This window comes from Pinus tabuliformis, chromosome 5_1 (assembly GCF_031772625.1).
Source record: "Pinus tabuliformis cultivar Carrire ecotype Pingquan chromosome 5_1, CPIR1, whole genome shotgun sequence".
Taxonomy (NCBI): domain Eukaryota; kingdom Viridiplantae; phylum Streptophyta; class Pinopsida; order Pinales; family Pinaceae; genus Pinus; species Pinus tabuliformis.
Window position 1 is genome coordinate 239,597,524 of NC_142305.1, and position 26,852 is coordinate 239,624,375.

The following is a 26,852-nucleotide window of genomic DNA, read 5'->3' on the forward strand; positions in this document are numbered from 1 at the left end:
TTATATCATAGTTTACTATATCACCATAATAATAATTATATGTTAAAGTCTTCCGTAAGGTTCATTTTATCATAGTTCCCTATATTGCCATAACAAAATTTACATGTTAAAGTTTTTATAAAAACAAATTAGTCCCACATTAACTGTGTGGTAAAAAAATTCCGTATTTTTCGCTATAACATAAATTTCATTATCACAGGTTTTCAAGGTCTGTTAAAAAACTTGGAACGAATTTGTGGAGTAGCTACATTGCTATCAACGACATATTTAACGGAAGATAATCACATTTGAAAGGTTAGTTTTCTTTTGTCATGTGCAAGTTTTAAAATAGAAAATGTTTAATGAAATTTTAATTTGTTTTTAGAAATTAAAAATTTAAATGATTCATTGTGCGTGGTGGGCTTGGCCATGCTCCTTGCCAGCCCAATGGGCCCGTGGGGGAGGGGCGGAGGGCTGGGCGCCAGCCCCCCTACCCCACCCTAGCAGCCCAACGCTCGACTGGGTTGGGGTGAGGGCGCTGGCGGCAAACCCCTTGCCCCACCTTCGTTGGTGTGGCGGGCCGATTCCGTTAGCCCCCTCGCCCCACTCCGCCAACCCCCTGCCCTACCCCAGTGGCCCAACGGCCTGCTGGGGTGGTGGGCCAATTCGGCCAGCCCCCCCGACCCACCCCTGCAGCATAATGACCCGTTGAGGTGGCAGGCCGATTCCGCCAGTCCCCCTATATGTGTATTTTTTTTGCAGGAAAATGGCATCAAAGAAAATTTCTGTGAGTCTTTTTGGACCAATGACTACTAAAATTAAAGGTGGATTTTCAAAAAACACTGTTGAATGAACCAAACCTGAGCTAATAGCTACAAATCTTTTAAGTGACTCAAACAATAAGAAGATGATTTCATACTGGAAGAAATCAAAAGAAGTGAGACTTATAGAAAATATATGGTATATGAAAGAAAGAGAAGGCAAAGATGTGTAGATATATCTATATGTTGATATCCCTAATGATAGTGGAATTTATGAGATTCTGGGAAAAGTCATAGACATCTGTTTGGTACCGAACACAAAAGTTGTTTATATACTTACAAAATTACCCAAATCACATGACATGATTAAATATCAGTTATTATATTCATTGTATGACATGAGAGAGGTATCTACAAAGTTGTGTAAATAAATTGTAAATGAGATTCACATGATATCATAAGTATTGTTATTTAATTTTGTGTTTTGTGTTATTGTAGCTGTCTCATTATATTTTTATAGCTTAGTTTTTATTAACATATGATATTTTGTTTGACATAATTTTGTTGAAAGTCTTTCAATTATGTTGGGAGGTATTCATTTCATAGAGCAAGATGTTATGAATGTTGTCAGCAGTTTCTACCCAGGGTTAGAAGAAGATATGGCAAACAAGCAAAAAGTAGTAATTCATGATGCTACAAAACTACATCCAAAGGATCAGAAAAAAATGCCTCTAGTGGATAAATCTAGCAAAGGTAGTCATGTTATTTTTGAAGATGAGGAATTTGAAACTGACGTTGAAGAATATGTTGTCGTTATTAAGGATGACATTGGAACTAATGTTAGAAAGCATAAGAGCCATAAAAGAGAAAAAGTAACAATGCCTAAGAATGTCTTTGTTCTAGTTAATGATGAGAATTTTAGGAGGAAGAAAAGTAAAGCTGAATATTCTCAAGTAGTCATTACCAACAGTGAAGATCATAGTGAAACTTCAAAAGAAAGCAGGGAAATCATTACACCAGGAGTTGATTTAGAGGATGGCATTATTAAAAAAAAACAAAATGTCATTCGACAGAACTTAACAAAGAGAAACTTAATTGAGGGTGGTCGTATATTTCAACTTAATGTGAGACAAATCTATAAGGCAAGTGAAGGACAATGTAAATATCAAATCAGAAAGTCACACCACCTGCATGTTCACAACTTGAAGAAATTGATGAGGTACAATCCATATGTTCATGTGGTTAATTATGTGCTTCTTGTTGATCCAGTTCAAGTTCCCAACAAAGAAGCATTTGATAAGTCGAAATGTTTTGAATATAATTATTATGTGCTTGGGGGGAACCATTCTATAGAAGCTTAAAGACAATTGATGGAGGAATATCCCAACCCACATTTTGAAACAATGAAATATATCATTTATGTTGGTTTATCAGATACAAAAGCAAAGTTAGTGGCATGGGATCATAATTTAGATAATTAGTATATGATGTCTATGACTTTCATCCAAAGAGTTATATCTATTTACAGTGAATTTGAAGAAAAATGTGGTGGGGATAAAATAAATGTTACTATAGATTTCCGAAAGGAATGTTGTATGGAAATACACTATTAAATTAAGGAGAAAACAAATTTAAAAGGCAACAGAGTAAACACTGATATGTTCAGAGGTATTGATAACATTTTTCAGTTGGCATTTAGAACTAGAGAGGTATGGGATTTGATTAATGATATTTTTAGCATGTGGGATAACATTGGCATTAAAAACCAGAAAGCCAAAAGGTCTAAACCATTGATATGTAGCAACAATAAATCAGGTCCTGAAATGAGACGACTTCTAGAAGATATGACTATCACACCTTTGAGAGCATTGCAAGGAGTGAAGGATGAAAAAATTATCAAACCAATATTATCTCATGTGAGGTCGGGGGAATTATCATTGGAGGAAATGTCTGAGGAATTTCAAAAGTAAGTTTGTTGAATTATTTTTACTTATTTCTAGATTATAATTTTCTTTTAAATATAACATATTGTTCTTGGTAGTATTTGTTATACATATCAATATATTAATTTTTTTTTACTTTATCTATTCAGTCACAAAGTTTACATGAAAATACAATATAAAATAGTTAAATTGTTGAATGAAGATAGTTGGGATGATGTTGTATGCAACTATCCAGATTGAAATTCTACGTCAACACTAATTTTTTTATCTGGTATTTAAAAAGGCATGTTGATTTATACATTCATTTGTATTCATCTGTATACTAAATTTATTTTATAACTTATACATATATTTGTTTATTTTATTAAAGATGAGGAATGATGCAAATGGAGCACCAGATAGTTTCATAACCTTTATTGAAAAAATTAAGATCGAAATACTGAAGAAACAACGTCTTAAGAATGTTGAACTTGATCCAAATCTTACTCATTTCATTTGGAATGGGCTTCACACTATTCAATATGAAGTAATACAAGGCGATTGTGAAGACATTTCTAAACTCATACCTAAAAGGGATTATGCCATAGTTATTGCAGATATTCTCCATGGTTTCAATAACCCAAACATTGACTATGATAGTAACCCATATACTTATCAAGCTCTTATTAAAGTGGTCACGCGATTTGTAAAAGTCACATCATCACCATTATGGAGATTTGTGACATTTCATTCAGACACACAATTGGCAATGTTATTGTCAAGCTTCAAGGGAAAACAAACTCAAGGATGCAGCTTACATGTTAAGATGTTGAAAATGTATGTTTGATTACTGTTAAAAAAATCATTTATGTACAAGTTAATTGAACTTATATTATTTCATGTTATACGCAAAAGTCAAATCTTCTTAACCATGAAGATCAACCATTTATAAATGATTGTGAGTTCATCCATATTGATAGTTGGACAAAATATGATAGCTATATGTCTATGCTTTTTAATCGGGTAGATGGAAAGAGTCATAGCCAAGTACTGGCTTATGATGATGTTGTGAGAAAACTAATATATGAAGACAAAGAAGCAAAAGGAGATATAGTTAAAATTTATAAAAAATCACAGTTATTGATTAGCTATCTTATAGACATATGCTCAAATGAAGGAGATTGGGTTCTGCATTTATTTTCTGGCTCAGGTAAGTTTTATTATATGGAATTGAATTTCAATATCTTCTTTCTTAATTTATATGTCATTATACTTATTTACTTCATTATTTCGTTTGTGCTTGATAATTAGGTACAACACTAGCATGTTGCATACAAAAATGAAGAAATTGCAATGCCATTAAAAAATATCCAGTACAGTGCAATTTTATTCAACAAAGAATTAATGCTCTTCAATTTCTTCCAAATGCAAAGCAAGAAATTGGGTTGAAGAAAAGGGATTTTAGTGAATCACATGTGGCAAAAAAGGCAAAGGAACCTCAACCACCATTACATGGAATGATTGAAAAGGCATACATTGGGAGATTCACAGATATCAAAGATCCATTAGAAGAGGAAAATGAAGCATAAAATATTGTGAAAGAAGACAATGATGAAACTCTAGAGGATGAAGAGTTTGGATTATGTGATATTGTTGATTAAATTTAAGTTATGCTTAGAAATCAAGCTCATTTTTTGTAATTATTAATTAGTTATACTTGTAATGTTTTGACTTTGACATTTTATGAGAAGAATAAGCATTCAATTAATGTTGTTATGTGTTCAATATTTGTATTATGTGATTTTCGCATTAACTTTTAAGTTAATCATTATTTTTTGAAAAAAATGATTATTATTATTTTTTTGACATGAAATTCATAGAAAAAACTATTATTTAATCATTTTTTGTTAAATTTTACCTATGATTTTGACATGTCATTTCTAGCAAAAAATTATCAAAATGTGTAATTTTTTAGTTATATTTATGTTGAAAATGGTTATTTTTATGTCAATTGTTAAAAATTATTGATTTTTAGAGACAATTATTTGATGTGCATTGAAAAATTAATTAATGATATATAAATATGTAGAATATGGAAACTTTAAAATATCGACCTTTTTCTTTAAATATGCAAAAACAATAAAAACTTCACTACAAAAAAATAAAAAAATAAAAAATAAAAAAAAATGAAGAAGAAGAACACTTCAAAAATTGTTAAATTTAGAAAATAATTATTTACATTTCATACATTAGAAAATTTAAAGTAAAAAAAATAGGTCTTTTAAAAAAATAGTATGATGCATAATCACCATTTTTTTAAATCAGCATGTAAATCACTAACATTCTAAAAAGTAATGTACATAAAAAAATTCAAAGTGCCAAAAACTATGCTAAAAAAATGTGTCTTCTACATCGCCACTTTTCAAAATCGGGTCATTTTTTTGCTACTTCTATGAAACGGGTAATCACATCAATTCCCATTTCAAAGTTTACATTGTTTGGAAAGGAAGAAACGCTTCCCCAATGATCTGACACATCCTGCTTTCATTCACACAGAAAGGGTGATCATCACTAACACCAAAAGGAATCCTCAAACAATTGTTGTTACTAACTTAGCCTTTGCAGGAGCTTCAAAAGAAAATACAAATTTCCTTATGGCAGAAAACAAACAAATGGAAAACAATCTAGAAGCTACAAAGAAACAAATAGAACAACTCCAAGGAGAGAATCAAAAGTAGTATTTTGTACGTGCTTTCTTAAAAGAGCTTCAAGCAACTATATATGGTGAGATCCAGGCATTGGGAGACAATATGAGTGTTGCAGGTGAGAACACCCTAGGGTCTTGGGTTGAGAACCCCAATAGAGCAGAGGGAAAACCACAACAAGAAATGCTCAGGTAATCAACCTAAATGCTTATTCTATTGAACTGTGTAAGAGTGTTCTTACCCGGAATTCCCACGTTTGAGTAGATCCCACAGGGTGCAAACCCTTAGCTTCTCTTGATGTCTTCGAAACCTAAAAATTATTCAAATGAAACATATACAACATTAGAAACATAAATCATGTTGATGATATTAACTTAGAATCATATAAATGAATGAACAATTACGCATCAATGTAAGATTCATAAACAAATTACAATATAAATAGATGCAGAAACACATTTAATATCAGAAACAGAACAACATTCCTTTATTGAAGTTCGCTACAAGTAAAGTGGAGAAATATGACCTGAGTCCTTCTCTGGCTCCAAGCGGAACCATCCTTTCGCGGCCTCAACAATCTTCCTCCATCACCAATACAAGGATATCTCAAGAAAGATGAAGGATATCTCCAACAAGGAAACAAGGGTTTCCTGAAGCTTGGGGAGGTGTAGGAGGCACAGGGATTTCATCAGACTCGATCAGGGATAATTTCACTATAGTATCAATATCTCATATCTTCTCTCTTAAGGCCTTCCCATGGAGGTTTACTTATACTTCTCCAAATTAGTTTTTTCAGTTGGAAACAGTTGGGCCATGGGCAATAGGAGGTGAGTAACAGGTAAAACCTGTGAACTCCAATTGAAATTATGGAATATTTTTTTTAAGTGTTTTATCATATGTATGCAGGTTGGGTATATACTGACCCGCATGTACACGCTTTTATCACAGGGAGAAGTAGCGTATATGGAATAAAATATTGTTTTTTAAATTTTGGAGCAAGTCTAGAAAGAAGGGTTTCCCTAGGCCATAATCATTGCATCAGATCTACCAAGAGTGGTAAATGATTTTATAACAGATGCCCCCTAATATATGTGGGAAAAGGGGTACATGATGGCTGAAATGTATTAAGTGTATAAAAGGAATCATGTCAAGACCAAGGAGGAGTTCACCACATTTCAGCCTGCCAAGCCAGCGAAAGAGATCATAAAGAAACTGATGTCTGAGGCATGCATACTCATGCTCAGAAATAGTAAAGCATGTCTGCATGTCAAGTAAAAGATTGAATCCAATATGCATACAAGTATAAAGGAACTGGAAATACATAATGGATCATCTGATCATAATCAAGAAAGTACATGTCTGAATATCACACATAAAGAGATGATCAATGATGATGAAGTATGAAGCTGATCACTGAAGTCAAGACACTGATCCAAATAGTACTAAGTGAACATGATGGAATAAATGGTACTACACTGCAACTCGGGTGCCAACATATAAGATATCATTGTAATGAACTGCAATATATAAGGTGGATGGTGTCAACTAGCAGAAACAAGAGCAACTGACAAGTGAACCAAGACATGTTGATGCAAACCTGAGGTCTTCACTGATTGCTGTGGTACATTTCTACACAATTGGAATAAATAATCTGAAGTCGACCATGTGAGAAATCGTTTGATTATCGGTCATTGATGTATACCATTAACAAATGTGAGGCTACTCACCGATAATGATGATAATAGTCAAGGTACCCAGTACAATCTAACAAGTGTGAATAAATGAGTTGTAGTCGAACACTTGGAAGAATATATCAATCAGGAGACAATGATGTTTTCCCACTATCGATAGTGAAGGAATCTACTACTAATGACTACAAACCCTAAGGTACTTCTAAATGGACTCTATGTCTCTTTCCCAGAGAAATGAGTTGAAGTCGATGGGAAAACATCCGCTAGAAGGAAGGCATTAAGGCATCCTTCATCAATCTAGTGCGAGTGTAACCCGTAGGCCAATAATGTGGAAGGAATCAGACGAACAAAGATGTAGTAACCCAACTGAAGAACATTTCTAACGTACACACGATGTGGCTAGCGCATGATAGAAACCCTCTGAACCAACCAATAATGAAAGCTGACACAGAGGTGATGAATCCACCAATAAGGTCAAATGGAAACCAAAGCACTGCACGAATATCAATGTGTGATAATGAAAGCTGATGTCGAACACAAGGGAAAACACTCAGTCAAAGACCCATGATACTGATCGATGCTGAGCACAAGGTCACCTATTAATAATGAAAATAGGGCCAGGGTGCGGCTCTAGACCTACCCTCAGAGCAATTTGTCTTAGTCGATAAGAGCAAGATCCGCCAGGAAGAAGTCAATGGAGACCTTCTCAAACCGGCACGAGAAAAGGACCAATATAGCTGATGTGATAACGAACATGATGCTGATAACTAGGGATGGCCGACTGAAAAATAGGTCAAGAGACATCGCAGAGAGGTCGACTGAGGTTTACTTCCCTTGAACAAAAGCACGACTCAATTGCAACTACATGGCAGCATATGATAACTTTGTATAAGTTCGTCATGTAGGAGGCATAAGAAAAATCTCCATATGATCGGAAGAGGTAACTAGTCAGAGGAGTACTGACTCAACAACATGGTTAAGGCTCTCCTAAGTCAAACTAAAGCCCATCCCAATGGAGGAAAAGACTTACTTTTGAGTGCTTTGTTCAAGGGCAACACAACTGACTCTAGCTGCCATCAAATATGGAAATAATGTCCCGTTCCCGCTCTTTTTAGAATATATAATTTTTTTGTCTTTTTCTTTTATATGAAGCTTGAAAAAGAATAAAAGAATGCTATAGTACAGTGGAAAGAACAAGTGTCGAAAAAACAGATGCTCTAGTTCCTGGGAGGGGAACTTTCCTATGCTCAATGCAAGGTGGTGAAACTGGTCAAGGAAACTCAAAGGAATGTTCTTTCCATGGGTAAAAGGGTGCGTCAAGTTGTAGAGGCTAAGTGATTGCAAGGTTGATTTTGTAGAAGACATGGTCGAAAAGTGGCTTAAACACGAGTCCAAGTGAAGCTGGCTCAAGGCCAAAGGTGCAAATAGTCAATATGAAATACAATAGTACAACTCAACACAAAGGAGCCTCTAGGGTATAAGGCCAGAAAATAGTGCAGAAGAACGAGAATGAGTCTTCAACGCACAAGTCATGGCGGGACTAAAGAGGACTCCTGAGCCTACTCAATATAGTAGCATGGGAAACAAATGTCAGCGAGGATCTAACTAAGATGCCCATGTAAAGGTTGGCTCTACCATCGCGTCATGATTTTAAAGTTGGTGAATGAAAATGGTTTGTGAACCAAGACACGGTGGGGTCGACCCTATGGCAAACACATCGTAGTATGGAGGCTAGTATGAAAAATGCAGCGGAAAGTGGTATTCCCTAACCTATATGCCAGTAAGAAAATGATACCTCCCATGACAGGTCTACGGTCATGGGACCAAAACGCTTTCTCGAAGAAGTCTCCAAAATTTCCTGTAAAGACAACCCATTCCCGACACTCCAAGCCAAAAGGTCGAAAAGTCCATAAGATAGAAATCAACTTTGAAAAAATAATTTTCATTTTACCACCTATATAAGGACTTTTGGATTCACATTTTTGTCATTTGTGTTTTGAGCAAGGAGCTGTGGAGACAAACTCAAACAAACTTCCTTCGCCTAATCTAATCGTTCAAATTGCTCCAAAACTTCCAGGTAACCCTTTTATCATGCTTTTAATCATTTGTGATACTTGTTAGATGTTTTTTTCTTCATAATTTGACCATAGGAAAATATGTTAAAAATTTCAACTCTGCGTACACGCGGGTTGAATATAGGTAACCCACGTATACGAGGGTCGTACACGACTGTGTAAAAAGGGAACCCGTGTGTGCGTGAGTAAAAAATTTAAAACATAAATCCAATGATTTGAAACATCTTTTTTGGGCAGGATGATAATCACCTGGTGAGAAAGGGAGCATAATTCCATTGATAACCAATGGAGGATCAAAATGCCTTAGATGCTTTGAGAGGTTGTGGCTTGCTAAAATTCTTTAAAATGCCAAACATGAAGGAAAATACACGATTGCTTGAGTTGTTGATTCATTACTGGAGTGCAGAGGATGATGCATTCATGATTGATCAGATGCCCCTAAGGATCGAGATAGAAGATATTTACTTCATTACCGGTCTTTCTTAAAGGGGAGAGATAGTGCATTCTACTGGCAGGACAAGAGGTAGTCTAAGTGTAGAAGACTATGTCCACATATACTGTCCTGGTCATCCTGAAAATATTGGAAGTCAGATTCCAATCAAGCAAGTAGAGAGTTTATCTTTGAAGATCCTATTGGTTACCATTTCCAGGATAAACAGTTCTGCTGCTTTACATCAGGCCTCACATGTATCCATGAGCCTAGCAGTGGAATGCCTCACTACTGTGTTTGATTGGTGTACACCTCTACTGACCAACATGAATAACCAACTCACTTCCATTCGGAAGGGCCAGACAAAGAATTTTGGATATGGCACAATCTTATGCTCGTTCTTCTTTGATAAAGTACCTGGGCTTCGACCCAAGGTATTATCGACCATCAGTAGCCTGAGGGATCTGCGGATGGGCAGATGGGTTGACTTGATGAAACACCTAGGGGGTGGTGATGTCCCCAGGATGACTTTTGATGACGCGTTTTTCACATGGTGGGATCAACAAGTCATCGCAATCGACGACTAACCCTATGTTGGAATGCATTTCCGAGGATATCCAGATTTAGTATTACAACCAGATGTAGCATGGGGTGCCAAAGGTAACAATTTTTTAATTTTTTGAATTTGTTAAGATTTTTTTGGATTTTTAATATAAATGAACTTAAAAATCTTTTTATGAGACAAGACACTTACAAAATATATGATAATGTTTCAGATGTGGGGCCAGTGAGACCTGACGAATTTCCCTGACATAGGCGTCGTGTAAGAGATGCCGAAGGGGCTGTAGTTGAGACAGAGAGAGTTCTCCATGCAGTTCAGAGGAAATTGGTGAGACTGACTCACCAAGTACCCATGACAGCCATAGAGGACTTGCCCGAGGAGATGCAACGTCGTGTGTTAGGAGTACCACGGGATTGGGTGCAACTATTTTGATGTGTGGCCAATGTCGTTGTTTATTTTCTAGCTGCTCATCCTAAGCTAGCTAGATAGATGATCAGATCCTTTTATGATTATAAATGATGATGGGCATAAGCCTAAATTTTGTAGGGAATTTTGTCTCGATTTTTGTATATTATTTTGGACACAAACACTCTATCTATATACATGTGATTTTATGATGATCATATATATAGATGATACTTCAATTATTTTTTATGTTTTTTAATTTGATGAATGATTTATATGCAAATCCAATGCTTGATTAGCAATAGAATAAGCTAAGGAATTTTCTGATCGTGGAATGTGAACATATGTGATATAAATAAATGATCATTGTAACAATTGTACTGTCAGAAATTGGTGATACAAATAGGGATCTCATACTCGATAAACGTTATTCAGCTGAGATACCACCAGTTGTGAGTCAAAATAAACCACTAACGAATCAATATCAAGAGATATTGCTCTGGATAGAAAATTAATAATTGTAGTATATTTGGAAATATTATTTGAAATAGGACTGATACATACTCCTCTCGAAATCTTCAACTAGCTATATGGATAATAAATCACCCAAGCCGCGGAAGCAAGGTTCCGGGTATGCCTACTCACACCATCGGTGAATCCTAAATATGTTGAATCGTCCATTAATCACTACTAAAGAAGATAAAAAAATATCGACATCACTAAAACCGATAGATAGATATGTACAAACATACAATATATACAAAGAAGTGCGTTCTCGACCAAAGCCTAAGCAAAGTACTTCTTAAGATAGAGCCCATTTCTGGGCTCTGCCAACTTATTTCCTTCAAAGTCAATTAATTCATAAGCTCCCTTTTTCAAAACTCGCTTGACTATAAAGGGACCATACCACATAGGCTCAAACTTGCCTGCCCCAAGGCGTCTTTGTCTTGGTCGTAGACCAGGACAAGGTCACCTTCAGAAAAATTTCTAGGACGGAGAGCTTTATCATATTGAGTTTTTACCCTTTTTTATGGGCTTTGTTTATTGTGGCGGCATCTAGATGCTTCTCATCAAGATGCTCCAAATGAACGAGGCGCTTCTAGAGACTAGAAGTCTCTGGAAGATGTTCAACAACTAGTTTAAGGGGAGGATTTCACATTCAACAGGAAAGATAGATTCCAACCCGTAAACCAGTTGAAAAGGAGTAAAGCCAGTGGCAGTCTTAACTGACATTCGGTATGCCTAAAGTGCCAGATACAACATGATGTGCCAATTGGATCTAGCTTTGTTAATAGTCCTTTGCAGGATGATTTTAAGGGATTTTTTCATGGCTTCAACCTGCCCATTGGCCTAAGGATAATACAAAGATGAATGCTCCTACCGGAAACCCAACTTGAGAGCCAATTCATACGTCAGTGGATTTTGGAAATGGCTCCCATGATTAGTGACAATCTCTCTAGGGACACCAAACCGGAAAATAACTTGATTGAAGAAAAACAAGGCCGTTGTTTTACTGTCATTCTTAAAAGTAGGCATGGCCTCAGCCCACTTCGTAAAGTAGTCTACGACCACTATGATGTACTTGTGATTTCTTGCCGAAGGCGGATTACAAGTAGTAAAATCAATAGCACGCTTCGTGAAAGGACCACCTGTAAGAACAAGAAAAAGTGGAGCTGGATGCACGCACATTTTCCGAGTATAGACTTGACAAGGATGGCATATTTTGCCTGCTTCAATACAATCTTTGAAGATCGAAGGCCAAAAGTAGCTTGCTCACAATTTTTTTTGGGTTGTTGTAAGCCCAGGTATATGACTGCCACAAGCTCCACTGTGGAAATCATTAAGAACTGACTTAGCTTCTTCCAAGGTTAAACAATGCCTAAGGATTGAATCAATCCCATGACAATATAATGTGTCCCCTATAATAACATAATTCTTAGCGAGGTGACACAACTTTCTATGCTCATCTTTGGAAAAAGCGGGCAGGAACTTCGAAGTCTGGAGATATATAATGATATCCCCATACCAAGGATCTTGTGAAGAAATAAGAAATAAGTGTTCATCAGGAAAACTTTCCTCATGAATAATTTCTTCCTCACAAGGCAACTCTGATATCAACTCTGCAAATAATAAATATTTCTTAGATTTAGCCGACATGAATTCAAGATTGAATTCTTGCAAAACGATAGTCCATCTATTATATTTTCCCTCAATAACTTGCCTACTGAGAACAAACTGAAATGGATTGACGACTGCTAAGGCGAACTTGTTTTGAAGAAGAATGTAATGCCGAAGCCACTAGATAGCATGGACAACTGCCAAAGCTAATTTCTCGATTGGAGAATAGCATGGTTCAGGACCTACCAAGCCTCAACTTAGATAGTAGATTACATGCTCACATAAGGCATCATCTTCCTGAACCAAAACCATGCTAATGGTTGATTCTGCTGCAGCAAGATACAAGAGGAAATCTCTGCTATAATCAGGTGGAATAAAAAATGGAGCAGAGGTTAATGCTTTTTTCAAAGCATCAAAAGATTGTTGCGCGAAATCATCCCATAAAAAAGGGACCCCTTTCTTAAGCAAATGCATAAATCCTTTTGTGATCTCAGCATAATTGGCTATAAATCTCCTCAAGAAATTTTCTTTTCCTTTGAGACTTTGAAGTTGATGTATGGAAGACGGGGGAGGCAACTGAAGTATTGCCTCAACCTTGAAGGGATCAACACGAATCCCCTCTGATGACACGATAAATCCTAACAACCATCCGGATGTGACTGCGAAAACGCACTAATTCGGATTCAAATGGATTTTATAAAAACGACACCTCTCAAAAATCAACCGAAGGTGCTTAGGATGATCAATTCTCTTTTGAGAACGAGCAACTAAATCATCCAGATATGATTCGATAATGTGCTTGATGTCATGAAAAGCATAAGACATGGCCTGCTGAAAAGTGGCTCCAACATTTTTGAGGCCAAAAGGCATATTTTTGTACGCAAACGTACCCCAAGGAAAAATAAAGGTTGTCTTTTGTTGATCTTATGGACGGATAGTAATTTGATTGTAACTAAAGAATCCATCCATGAACGAAAAAATTTCATTACCCGCACATTCATCAATAATTTGATTAATAAAGGGCGTGGGGTAATTTTCTTTCGGACAAGCCTTATTTAGGTCCCTAAAGTCAATACATACTTGAATCGTTCCTTGCTTTTTTTATATGAGGAATGGATTAGAGACCCACTTAGTTAGAGGAATGGGGTATATGAAACTCACCTTTAGCAGCTTTTCGACTTCAACTTTGATAGTTGTTGCTTTTCTAGGATTAACCGGTCAATTTTTTTGACGAATAGGTTTAGCATTTTCGTATGTCTTGATTTCATGGTGGAAAATAGATGGATCTATTCCAGGCATTTCCTCATAGACCAAGCGAACACGACACGAAACTCTTTCAAGAGATCAGTATAAGTTTGAATTTCTTCAGGGGAACAGTCAACTCCAATGAAGACATTTTCGATTATGTTAGGATTCCTAGAGATGTTCACTGGTACAATTTGTGAGATAATAGACATGTTACCTTCAGCAGAAAACTGTGCTGGGGCCAAAGGGTTTAAAACTGTATGAACATCACTAGTATAAGGACTGGACAAACTTGACTAAATTTCTTGCAAATGAGGGAGGAAATATGAACGATGATGTAGATCATCCCATGGTCTATCAACACCCATCATTGCTTCCAAGTTGCTTCCTCAGATGGTAAGACTGTATCTAAGCAATCTTGAGCCGAAGTTGAATTGAGGGTCTAGGCCGGAGCCATATCTCCATCTAACTCCTCTAGTGAGAAAGGAATAGGATGGAAGTCTGCAGAATTAACAATAGACTGATAAGAAATTTTTGCTGCAAACATTGGACATGCCATGATTCCACCTACCTGCCCTCCCTCTAATGTGGTGTTAGATGAAGGTAAAGGCCAAGGGTCTAAAAAATAATGAGTTCGAAAGAAATCTCTTCGAGAAGGTCCCTTGGAGGATGAAATAGCGTTGATTCTAGCTGAATAGGAAGATAAAAAATACCCATTAAAGAAGAGTTCATCCCAACTCCTAAATTCTCTATAGGTTGTTTGGGATTGTCCACTAATGGAACAATAGAATTAGAAGATGTGTGGGAGTCCCCCAGAGAATAGCCCATTTGATCAACTTTTACAATCCTCCCCTCATGAGGAAAACAAAGGATGCGAAATAATGATGAAACTATGGCATCCATCTTGGAAATCCAATTCCTGCCTAAGAGGAGGTTGTAATCCAGATTCACATCGACTATTTCTACCTGAATATTTACCACCTTTCCCCTAACACAGATGGGAAAGGCTAGAATAATCTCGTGCGGCCTATGAGAATGTCCATCAAATTTCGTCAATAGAGTCAGCGAAGGAACAACTTGAGGCAATCCAATGGCCTTCCAACATGACATGGACATCACACATGTGGAAGCTCCCTCAAAAATAATGGTTCAAAAGATGTTGGTCTTTCGATATGTAGACTTTATCTGAAAAGCCATATGATGGGGGAGTCTCCTTTTGATGTTTGAAATATCAAAATCGAGCACAAGAGAATTTTTTGGATCTACTGCTCTGATTGTCGAGAGTAATGCACTCCTCTGAGAAAGGCACGACTGGAGTACCTCTAACGCTGACATAACACAAGGACTCTAAGCCAGATATTCTACAATTGAGTAGTTCTGGGCTGCTCTAGCATTAGGGTTAATGGTCGAGCACTTTGTGGAGCCTTTCGGAATCTGAGGTATAGACTCAACAGAGGACTCAACAGAGGGCCTCTCAATATGGAGCAGCTCTGATCAGGGGCTCATGTCCCAAGTGTTGAAAAATGCTCAAAAATGAAAGTGCTCAGAACTGGTTCAAACCTAAACGATCAGATAGATCTCGTCCTCTTGATTCTGGTGCCATGAATGGTTCAAAAAATGGTCCCTCTATGCAGAAGTTATGTCAATTTGAAAATTGCCCAATGACTCTTAATTTTGAATTTTTTGAAAAAAAATAATTAAAAAAAGAATATTCCAGAGAACATTCTTGGAATATTTTGTTTTAGACATCCAATCGGGGGTGCCATGTGGCAAGCCCAGAGGCTGCCACGCATCCCCAAGGTGGAGGCAAGTTTGGCATATAATATTTTTTACGTTGGGTCGGTGGGTCGAACCTACAACCTACCAACCACGAATGCAACGGTTTACCACTACACCAACAGGTAGAACTTGTAAAGGTTTTGGGCAGAAATGTATTTAAAGTTTTGGAACCATTAGAGCGGGCCCCAAAGGGGGCCAGCCCCCTCTCCGCACATGACCAGGTTCCGAGAACCGTGGACCAATAACCCTCCGGTGGTCAACGTTTAACTGCGCAAAGGTGGTCACATAACTCGCCGGCGGTTACGGTAACAACCCACTACAACGGTCATCCAGCGGTGCGGGCATGAAATTCAATGCCATAAACCATGCCTTCCAAACCAGTCACATGCGGAGTTGTAACTGACAGTTCGACCGGCGGTTACAGCTTAAACTGGCGGGATTTTTGGCGGTGGCGCCAAAATTGGCGGTCTGACCATTTTGGCGGACTTAACTGCCAACTAAGTTTAGTTAACTGGACTCAATTCAGGGCCAAACAGGTAGTGGAGTAAATGAGCCATAACTTTCGCTAGGAAAGGCCTTTTGAGACGAATTTTTTTTTATTTTTTATTTTGACTAATCAGATGATTCTGAAGACATTGGCATAGGTTAGAGAGAAATCAGAGGTCGTTTGCTGGTGATTTTTCTCCATGGAAGTTCTAGGAGCCACCAGGGCCCAGCATTGTGAGAGCTGTATTGGGTTGCAAGTACCCATTGGATGAGAACCAGTAGTCATTCTTGACTTATTTGAGCATTATGAATCCATTTTTACAGTCCATTTCGATTGTTAAGGCTTGTATTCAGCTATACAATCATTTTGAGCTTTTAATCAAATCAAGGACATGCCCATTTGGGAGACTTAGACCCAGCAGATGTAGCCCAGGAGGGGTGAACTGCTTCATCATATGCTATTTCATATGTGGTTGAGTTTGCTTTGAGAACGAATCTGTTTTAGTATGTTAAGCAGATAAATGAATTAATCCTACTACACATAAAAGGGTTATAAACAACATAAAAATTCATTTGGTTTTAACTACAAGACATGTACATCATTTGTACAAGTATATTTACTGAATTGAATACCTTGCTAAGCATTTTCAAGTAGTTTCAAATTCAGATCAAGTTGGTATCAGAGCTGAGTTGTTGTTTCTTTGTATTAAAAGCAGTCAAATAAACTATAGACAGAGCCTGAAACGAGCTAGGAAGCCTTCGAAATGCTCTTGTTATACAATTGCAAAGTAGATAAACGCTCTTTCAGTCAATCTCTGGTTTAGTTTATCTTTTGATTGTTTTTGTGCAAGGATATTTTGACTGTTTTGCAAGTTTTGATGCTTACCAGGCTGAAACTTCAGAGAGGGGAAGGACATTTGACTAGAGAATGAGAGAATCCTCAGTCAAGGAGGGCCAGGGTGCCATTATCTCCACCTTCAGATTCACCCTCAAGAGCCTCAACAAAAGCTTCAAGAATGTCTGAAAAGGAAGGAGAAGTTCCTGTAGACATGGATCCAAAAGAAGAAGAAAGAGTCTTCAGAAAAGCTTTCTTGGACTTGACTGAAATGGTGAGGACATTGTACCAGGAAAGAAATGATAGACTGGCGGAAGAAGGGTCTAAACATTCGAATGAAGGAGAGGGCTCTTCAGGAGGTAAGAAGGATGATGATCATTCAAAGAAAGGGCATGGAGGAAATGGTGATCCACCACCCCCATCATCACCTTCTTCCTCTACATCCTCATCTTCTTCTTCTTCAGTTCATAAGCATAGATCCTCTGGAAAAAGTCCCTTTTTGAAGCTTGATGTAAAATTCGAATTACCTATGTTTAATGGTGAAGTGAATGCATAAAAAATTGACAACTGGATCAGACAGTTGGAATTTTACTTGAGGATCTAGAATATGCAAGATGATGCCACAAAGATTCAGTTGGCTTCTTTGAGAATGGATGGAGCAACATTGGTTTGGTGGGAGGCCAAGACCAAAGAGGAAATCAAGAAATTTGGTAAGGTTACCTTAACATGGACTGAATTTCTTTTAGCCATTAAAAAACAATTTTATCCTCTTGCTCACATGCAGAAAGCCATCATGAACTGGAAAAATTTTAGACAGCTTAAGGGTCAAAATGTCCAAGAATACACCCGGGAATTCAAGAGAAGAGAACTCTTGTTAGGGGTAGATTTACATACCCAAGAAACCCTACTGAAATACATAGGTGGCTTGCATAGCTACCTTAGACATACCATCTTGATGTTTAATCCTACTAGCCTGGACGAAGTTTGTGTTCAAGCTACCCATTTAGAGGCTAGGGGGAAAACACATTTGAAGAGGGTAGAAACAAGCCCCCCAGGGAGAAAAACAAAGAGAAAACCTCTAAGGGAAAAGGCAAAAAGAATGCATCTGTCAAACAGGAGAGTGAGAAAGTGATCTGTAAACACTATTCTAAAGCAGGCCATGAAGAGAAAAACTGTTGGAAACTTCATCCTAAAAAAAGAAACCAATTTAATAAAACCAAAGGGAAACATAAAACTGCAGCTACTACATATACACCACAAGATTTAGGGGATGATTCAGGGGATGAAACCAAAATTGCAGCTATGGGTTTGAAAAATTTGAAGGGAAAAGAAATTGAAACACAAGCCAACACTATTACTTCAAACTGTCATGTACAAGCTCCTAATGAGGAAGAAAGAATTGAACTGTTTCATGTGAGGGTAGTTTCAAAACATACTAAGATTGACACACTTTTTGATAGTGGGTCACAAGAAAATCTTATATCAGAAGACTTGGTCAAGCAGCTCAAACTTGAGACCATTCCACATCCAAAGCCTTATCCACTTGGATGGATATGCAAGGATGCAAATTTACAAGTCTCAAGAAAGTGCATATTGCGCTTTGCAATTACTGCACATTTTATTGACACAGTTGAACTTGATGTAGTACCGTTTGATATAGCAGGAATTGTTTTGGGAAGTCCTTACTTATTTGACAGGAAAGCTATCTTCTATTACCATGAAAATAAATATCATCTTTTCAAAGATGGCAAGGAGTACATTGTCAGAGCACATCGCAAGAAGACAAATGTAGCGATGGTAAATGCGGGATAGGTAAAAAGGCTAGTCAATTCAAGTAAGAATTTTGTTCTTCTTATGATCAAGCCTAAGGTTGATGTGAATCATGAGTCATTTGACAATTGTGATCCCAAACTTAAATCAGATTTATATGATGTAGTTGATGCACATCATGAGATGTTTCAGGAACCAACAGGTTTGCCTCCTAAGAGGGAGATTCAACATGAAATCCATTTGCATCTAGATTGTCCTCTTCCAAACATAGGCATGTATCGCATGTCTATCATGGAGAATGTTGAAATCAAGAAGCAAATCAAGGACTTGTTGGACAAGGGTTTCATAAGGCCAAGTACTTCGCCATGTGGGTCACCGATTGTATTGATTCCAAAGAAAGATGGAACTTGGCGCATGTGTGTTGATTTCAGGGTCTTGAACAAGATAACAGTAAAGAACCGTTACCCACTCCCAATGATAGATGATTTGTTAGATCAGCTAAAAGATGCTCGATATTTCACTAAGTTAGACTTGCGCAGTGGATATCATCAAGTAAGAATTGAAGAAAGTGACATTTGGAAGACAACCTTTAAAACCAAACAAGGACCCTTTGAGTGGCTTGTGATGCCGTTTGGTTTATGCAATGCACCTGCAACTTTCATGCGGGTAATGGATGATGTCTTGCGTCCTTTTCTTGATGATTTCTTTATTGTCTGCTTAGATGACATCTTAATTTTTAGCAAGTCTAGAGAAGATCATGTCATGCATGTTAGGAAAGTACTTGATGTTTTGAAGAAGAATTAATTATTTCTTAAAATGTCGAAGTGTGAATTTGGAAAGACTTCTTTGGTTTATTTGGGACACATAGTAGGAGGAGGTGCTTTGAGAATTGATCCTACTAAGATTGAGGCTATTATGAATTGGCCTACTCCCAAATCCATTACAGAGGTAAGAAGTTTTTTGGGTGCAGCTCAATATTGGAGGAAGTTCATCTCTAACTTCTCCTCTATAGCAGCTCCTATGCATGTAGTGACAAGTGTGAAGCGTGCTTTCCAATGGGGAGGCAAGCAGCAGAAAGCTTTCGAATCTTTGAAAGAAAAGATTAGTTCAGCTCCGGTCCTTGCATTACCGGACTTGAGATAGCCATTTGAGATTCAAACCGATGCTAGTGATTATGCCATGGGTGCAGTTCTTCTACAGCATGGTAAGCCTATTGCATTTCATTCTGAGACTTTTAATGGTGCTGTTGTAAATTATCCTACATATGATAAGGAGTTGTATGTGTTGGTACAAAGCGTCAAAAAGTGGAAACACTATTTGATGGTAAAAAAAATCGTGATACATACCGACCATCAACCCTTACAGTACTTGCAATCACAAAGCAAGTTACAACAATCACGACACTTCAGATGGATGGGCTTCTTGCAACAGTTTCACTTGGTAATAAGGTACAAGAAAGGTGTTTTCAATAGAGTTGTTGATATGCTTTCAAGGCCTATTATTGGTGTTGTTACTTTACTTAAGAATGATTCCATTGTACATGAGAGTTACATAGAACAGTATGCATATGATGATGATTTTAAAGATGTGTATGCTAACTTGAGTAAAGGGAATCATGTTGAGGAGAATGATTATCACTTGCATAACAATTTGCTGTTTCATTTGGGCAAGTTGTGTATACCACAGGGGGAGAGACTAAGTGTCATAAGAGAAGCTCATTCTTCTCTTATTGCTGGACATTTCGGTGTAAGCAAAACAGTTGCACATCTACAGAGGTATTGTTATTGGCCTCACATGGTAGATTCTGTTTCAAGGTTCATTAGAGGTTGTTCATTATGTGCTACAAGCAAGCCTAGTAATAGGAAGCTTGGATTATATACGCCATTGCCGGTACCTTCTAGACCATGGGAGAGTATTTCTATGGATTTTGTAGGAGGTTTACCAAAGTCTAGAAAGCAGCATGATTATCTTTTTGTAGTAGTTGATCGTTTCAGCAAAATGTGTATACTTATGCCATGTAAGAAAACTATAACTGCTGAACAAACTGCTGAATTATTTTTTCAACATGTATGGGTTCATTATGGCTTGCCTACTTCCATTGTTAGTGACAGGGATTCCAGATTTGTTGGGAATTTTTGGTCCAATCTATGGAAGATGATGGACACCAAGTTGAAGAAGAGTACTGCTTTCCATCCGCAAACAGATGGCCAAACAGAAGTAGTGAACAGAACCATTGTGCACCTCTTGAGAGGTTATTGTAGCAAGCATCCCAAGCTTTGGGATGAACATTTGCACTACATACAACATGCTTACAACCGTGCCAAGCACTCTTCCACAAACACCTCACTGTTTGAAGCTTGTTTTGGTTACTTGCCAAAGTCACCTCTTGATTTCATTCTTGAGAAGGATGTCGCCATTGAGGGACATAGTGACATTGACAAAGCTCGTTTGTTCATTGAAAGAATTCAGCTAATACATCAGCAAATTCAAGAACAACTTGAAAAAAGTCAAGGCAAGTACAAGGAGAGACATGACAAGCATAGAGTCGATCACAAGTTTCAAGAAGGGGATGAGGTATGGCTATACATTAGTAAGGAAAGAATGCAAGGAGAAGGTAAAAAGCTGAAGCCTATTCATTATGGTCCATTCAAAATCCTAAAACAAGTTGGAAATAATGCTTTTCAACTAGATTTGCCTTCATATATGCAAATGTATTCTGTTGTCAATGTGGAGAATTTACGTTTGTATGAACCTCCTTTGATTGCTGATCATGAAAGTGATATTCAGCTGCCATCTATAGATGATTTCTCGCTAGAATTTTTGGATGAGCTGAAAGAAGATGCTATCCTTGACAGAAGGACACACACTTCAAGGAGGGGAAATGTTGATTATGTTCGGGTTGGTCTCAAAGGCAGCAAACCGAACAAGGCAAAGTGGATGGAGGTGGACAGAGTGAGGGAGTTGTACCCTCACCTTTTTAACAGGTAATTGAAGGCTTTTGGGGTCCAAAAGCTTCCCAATGGGGAGGCATGATCAGGGGCTCATGTCCCAAGTGTCAAAAAATGCTCAAAAATGAAAGTGCTCAGAACTGGTTCAAACCTAAACAACCAGATAGATCTCATCCTCCTAATTCCGGCACTGCAAACGGTTCGAAAAATGGTCTCTGTATGCAGAAGTTATGTCAATTTGAAAATCGCCCAATGACCCTTAATTTTGAAGTTTTTGAAAAAAATTTATAAAAAAGAATATTCCAGAAAATATTCCCAAAATATTCTGTTTTGGGCATCCAATCAGGGGTGCCACGTGGAAAGCCAGAAGGCTGCCACGCGATCCCAAGGTGGACGCAAGTTTGGCATATAATTTTTTATTTTATTTTTTTATTTTTATTTTATTTTATTTTATTATTATTATTACTATTATTATTATTATTATTTTAAATGGTGGATTGGTGGGTCGAACCCACGACCTACTAACCATGAATGCAACGGTTTACCACTACGGGAGAACTTGTAAAGGCTTCAGGTAGAAATGTATTTAAAGTTTTGGAACCGTTAGAGCGGGCCCCAAAGTGGGCCATCCCCCTCTCAGCACATGACCAGGTTCCGGGAACCATGGACCAATAACCCTCTGACGGTCAGCGCTTAACTGCGCAGATGTGGTCACATAACTCGCCGACGGTTACAGTAACATCCCACTACAACGGTCATCCGACGGTGCAGGCATGAAATCCAATGCCATAAACCACGCCTTCCAAACCGGTCACATGCGGAGTTGTAATTGACAGTTCAACCGGCGGTTACAGCTTAAACTGTCGGGATTTTTGGCAGTGGCGCCAAAATTGGTGGTCCGGCCATTTTGGTGGACTTAACTGCCAGCTAAGTTTAGTTAACTGGAGTCAATTCAGGGCCAAACAGGCAGTGGAGTAAATGAGCCATAACTTTGGCTAGGAAAGGCCTTTTGAGACGATTTTTTTTTTTGATTTTGACTAATCAGATGATTCTGAAGCCATTGGCATAGGTTAGAGAGCAATCAGAGGTCGTTTTCAGGTGATTTTGCTCCGTGGAAGTTCTAGGAGCCACTAGGGCCCAACATTGTGAGAGCTATATTGGGTTGCAGGTACCCATTGGATGAGAACCAGTAGTCATTCCTGACTGATTTGAGTGTTCTGAATCCATTTTTACAGTCCATTTCACCTGTTAAGGCTTGTATTCAGCTGTACAATCATTTTGATCTTTTAATCAAATCAAGGACATGCCCATTTGGGAGCCTTGGACCCAGCAGATGTAGCCCAGGAGGGGTGAACTGCTTCATCATATGCTATTGCATCTGTGGTTGAGTTTTCTTTGAGAACAAATATGTTTTAGTATGTTAAACATATAAATGAATTAATCCTACTACACATAAAAGGGTTATAAACAACATCAAAATTCATTTGTTTTCAACTGCAAGACATGTACATCATTTGCACAAGTATATTTATTGAATTGAATACCTTGCTAAGAATTTTCAAGTAGTTTCAAATTCAGATCAGGCTCTGAGGCATTGGAAGAAGACTTAGCCTTAGATGATTCTGATTCACCATAATCACATGATCGCGTAGCAACGTCTATATGCGAACTCATCATGTAGACATTTGATGAATTATCCCCTTCCTGGTTGCCCCTACGGGGTACCAACATTAGAGTTTGCACCAACAAGTAATTGTTGCCCTTGGGGAAAAGGGTTAGTGAGGATAGCCTAGGAGCTAGAGGACCCCTGCTGCACTAACAAGCACTGAGCATCTTGGATCTTAGGGCAGAGATGAGTCAAATGATCCCCATTGCATAACTTGCATGGAAATTTTACTTTTTCTTGGACTCTTTCCTACCCCCTCCGACATCATTGTCGGGTTTGTTTGCATTTCCCTTCCCATCCTGGCTCTTTTTCCTACCTTGTCCTTTCTTCTTCCCATTGGATTGTTGGTTTCCTTTGGGGTTAGAAGTTTGGACGACATTTATAGACGTCAGTTGGGAAGGTGTAGATACAGACGACGATGCCTGCATAGAAGAAGTAGTTTGTAAAGAAAACTGTTGCAATTGATTCAGCAGGTTAGCCGTGTTGGCATCAATTGATTCGACTAGCCCGTCAGCATGGGGACCTGACTTTGGTTTGGCTATATCCACCTTGGATCTAGGAGCATCAGGTAGAATTTTTTGAAGAACCCCAGACTAAGAATATATAAGTTCCAACTGTTGGGCTCTGAAAATAGCCTGCTCTTCAGTGAAAACACCGGAGAGAGACACGTCCTTAGAGATCTCAGGCTGTAACGATTTAAGAAACCATTCAAGAAGGAATTCTTGTGGAATATTGGCTTTAATGAGCCTCTTCCTTCTCCTCCATTCCTGGATATGATCCAAAATGTGAGTTGCCTGATCCTGTTGGAAATTAGCTAGAAGCTCAATTCCAGCATCATATCGGATATGCAATTGAAAATGGTTCAAAAATATAGTAGCCAAATCTCTGAAATAAGTGAAGCTTCCCCCTGGTAGTTCTATATACCACTCAACTACATTTCCAACTAGGGTACATTGAAATAAACTCAACCTGATTGAATCGTCTATCAGGGAGTTGGACGAACAACATAAGTGGAAAGTGGTTACATGGTCACCCGAATCTTCACCAGTCTTCCCCTCAAATTTTGGTATATATGAGGGAAGTTTGGTTGGGACCGGAGGCAAAACTAGGCTATACCTAATTGGATCATTCAATTTAGAGAGATTTGGCAAGTTTAATGTTGCTAGAAAAGGGAGTCGTGGCGGACCCTGAGGATTCCACCCAGTGTTGGTGGAACTCCCAACATTCTGAAAAGAATGGCCTGCATTTGTGAAGGCACTAGGTTGCCTGAAGTAACTCGTAGACCCAACTGAACCATAAGGAGCTCCTTGTGGTCTAGAAAAAACCAAAGTTTGACCAACTCCTGCCGAAAAACCTCCGTAACTAGTAAAGTTTCCCCCTAGAGAAGTGTTAAAAGGAGAAGAGAGCCCTTGGTAAGGGTTCCATGCATTAGCATAGGGAGAATATTTTTGGAAAGAACTGATAGAAGAATATGACATATTCCCTTGTTGGCTAAAATACGATTGATTCCCGGCTCCTAACCCACTAACCGTAGGGTTTTTCCAACTTTGAAACAGATTATAACTCTGACCTGTAGAGGAAAAATGCATTGATCCCAAAGTTGGATTGGAATGTGGTATATGGACACCCCTGAATGGGAAACCCTAAAATGAAGTTGATCCACTTGCCATGGATGTGGAGGCAGCTGATGGAATAATTAAAGGAACTGAAGGAATCATGCTATTCGACATTACAAAAGGGAAAAAGCCAATGCCAGAGGCAACAACTTGAGAACTTCCACTCGAATATGGAATGGAAGTAGAACCAAATATAGCAGTGCTAGGAGTAACAGAAGGTATAGAAATGGTTCCTCTGCCTTGTTCTAATGCCAAATTGCGTTCCTATCCTTTTCTCTCCCTGTAGTGACTGAGCTCTTTGTTCTGGTTGTTTCGCTACTTGCGACAATGCCTTTAGCTCCGTGATGCCTTTCTATACTTCAGTCAAGATCATTCTATATCGATCATCAATTATATCCCAGGTCTTCGCCGTGATCTCCTGGACCTTCTCTCTGATCTCGTCGATGTCCCCATCAGTGAGGACAAGCGTTTCTATGCCCTTGGGCTTAACCACCTTCTTATTTTTCCTTTTTCCTATCGCTGTTGTGTCTCTCCTTTTGACAATGAAAGGTGACTCCTATGATACTCCTGCATCACTGAGTGGTTCCTCATGCTGTTTGCTCTGTTTCCTTAGTTTCCACCTCTGCATCCTTTCCACTTGTACCTACATCTTGTGGGGTACCCTTCTCTATTCCAACTGATCCACCCAGTGGAGTCATCCATTCTTCCGACCACTGCTATACTACGATGAGAAAATCGTCTTTAGTCACTAAATATGGAAATGGGTTCCATGTCTTAGTTGGGTCCTTCATCACCTTCACATAAGCTTTGTGGAAGTCTGCTTTGAAATCTGCAATGTGACAGTACTGCTTGTACAAAGTAGGTGACAAACTTAGGTACTGATTCGTCAACATGTGTAGATCCATTGCCATCACCACAAAGAAAATCCTATTTTTTGTTGTGCATGTCAGCTCCTTAGTAAACCAGAGGGAGGCATACCTCACTGCCTCACAAACATCCACCTCGACAGATGGAAATTGCAAGTCTTCTGGTTCTTTCCATGCGATCAACGCGATGAGTATTAAAAACTAAGCCTAGTGGAATGGATTCCCCTCTTATTGTGCTTCCCTGTAGTCTACCAAAAATTCTTCACACAGGTAGGCAACCCAGTTAAATTGGACTCATGCACTGCACTTCGCAGCGAGAGATACTATTGTTGTAGACACCTCATTGGCCCTGCACTTCCTCATTATCTTTCCTGCCAAGATGTGCACGGAAAAACAAAATCATTTTTCATCAATGGAGTTGATGTCATATCCCCGCGACTTCTTAACTAAGCCAAACTTTTCCTTCATCATCTGTGCCATCTCGTTATCCTTATTCTTACCAAGAAAATTTTTTGTGAGGTCTTTTACCTGATGAGGCAATGCTATGATTTTTCTAATTAACATCTCATCAATTGGGATCCTCATCCCTAGTTAAATGCATACTTCAGGTACCAGTGCGAGGAGCTGTCATACACAGATTTTATTGGTTGCGCTTTGATCGAAGTGTGGCACATTCAACATGTTCAGGAGGCCCACTTTATGTGATTTTGCGACCCACTGGAATGACTCTAGCCTCGTGACTCCACTGTCTGGGTACCGAACCTACTTCAAATACCTTCTTGGTTCAAATTGAGGGTATTTGCTTCGATAGTTGAAGTCCTACTCTTCCATATTTAGCTAGGGGATCCCCCCCAACTCTTCGCCCTCAAACGACACTTCCTCCGGCAACAACAAAGTGAACACGTCCAACTTTCCATCCTTGGGCTCCTTAACCAGCTTGGCGTTTTTTTTTCCTAGTGGCATCTACAATGGGAGCACAATGTGGATCTCTTC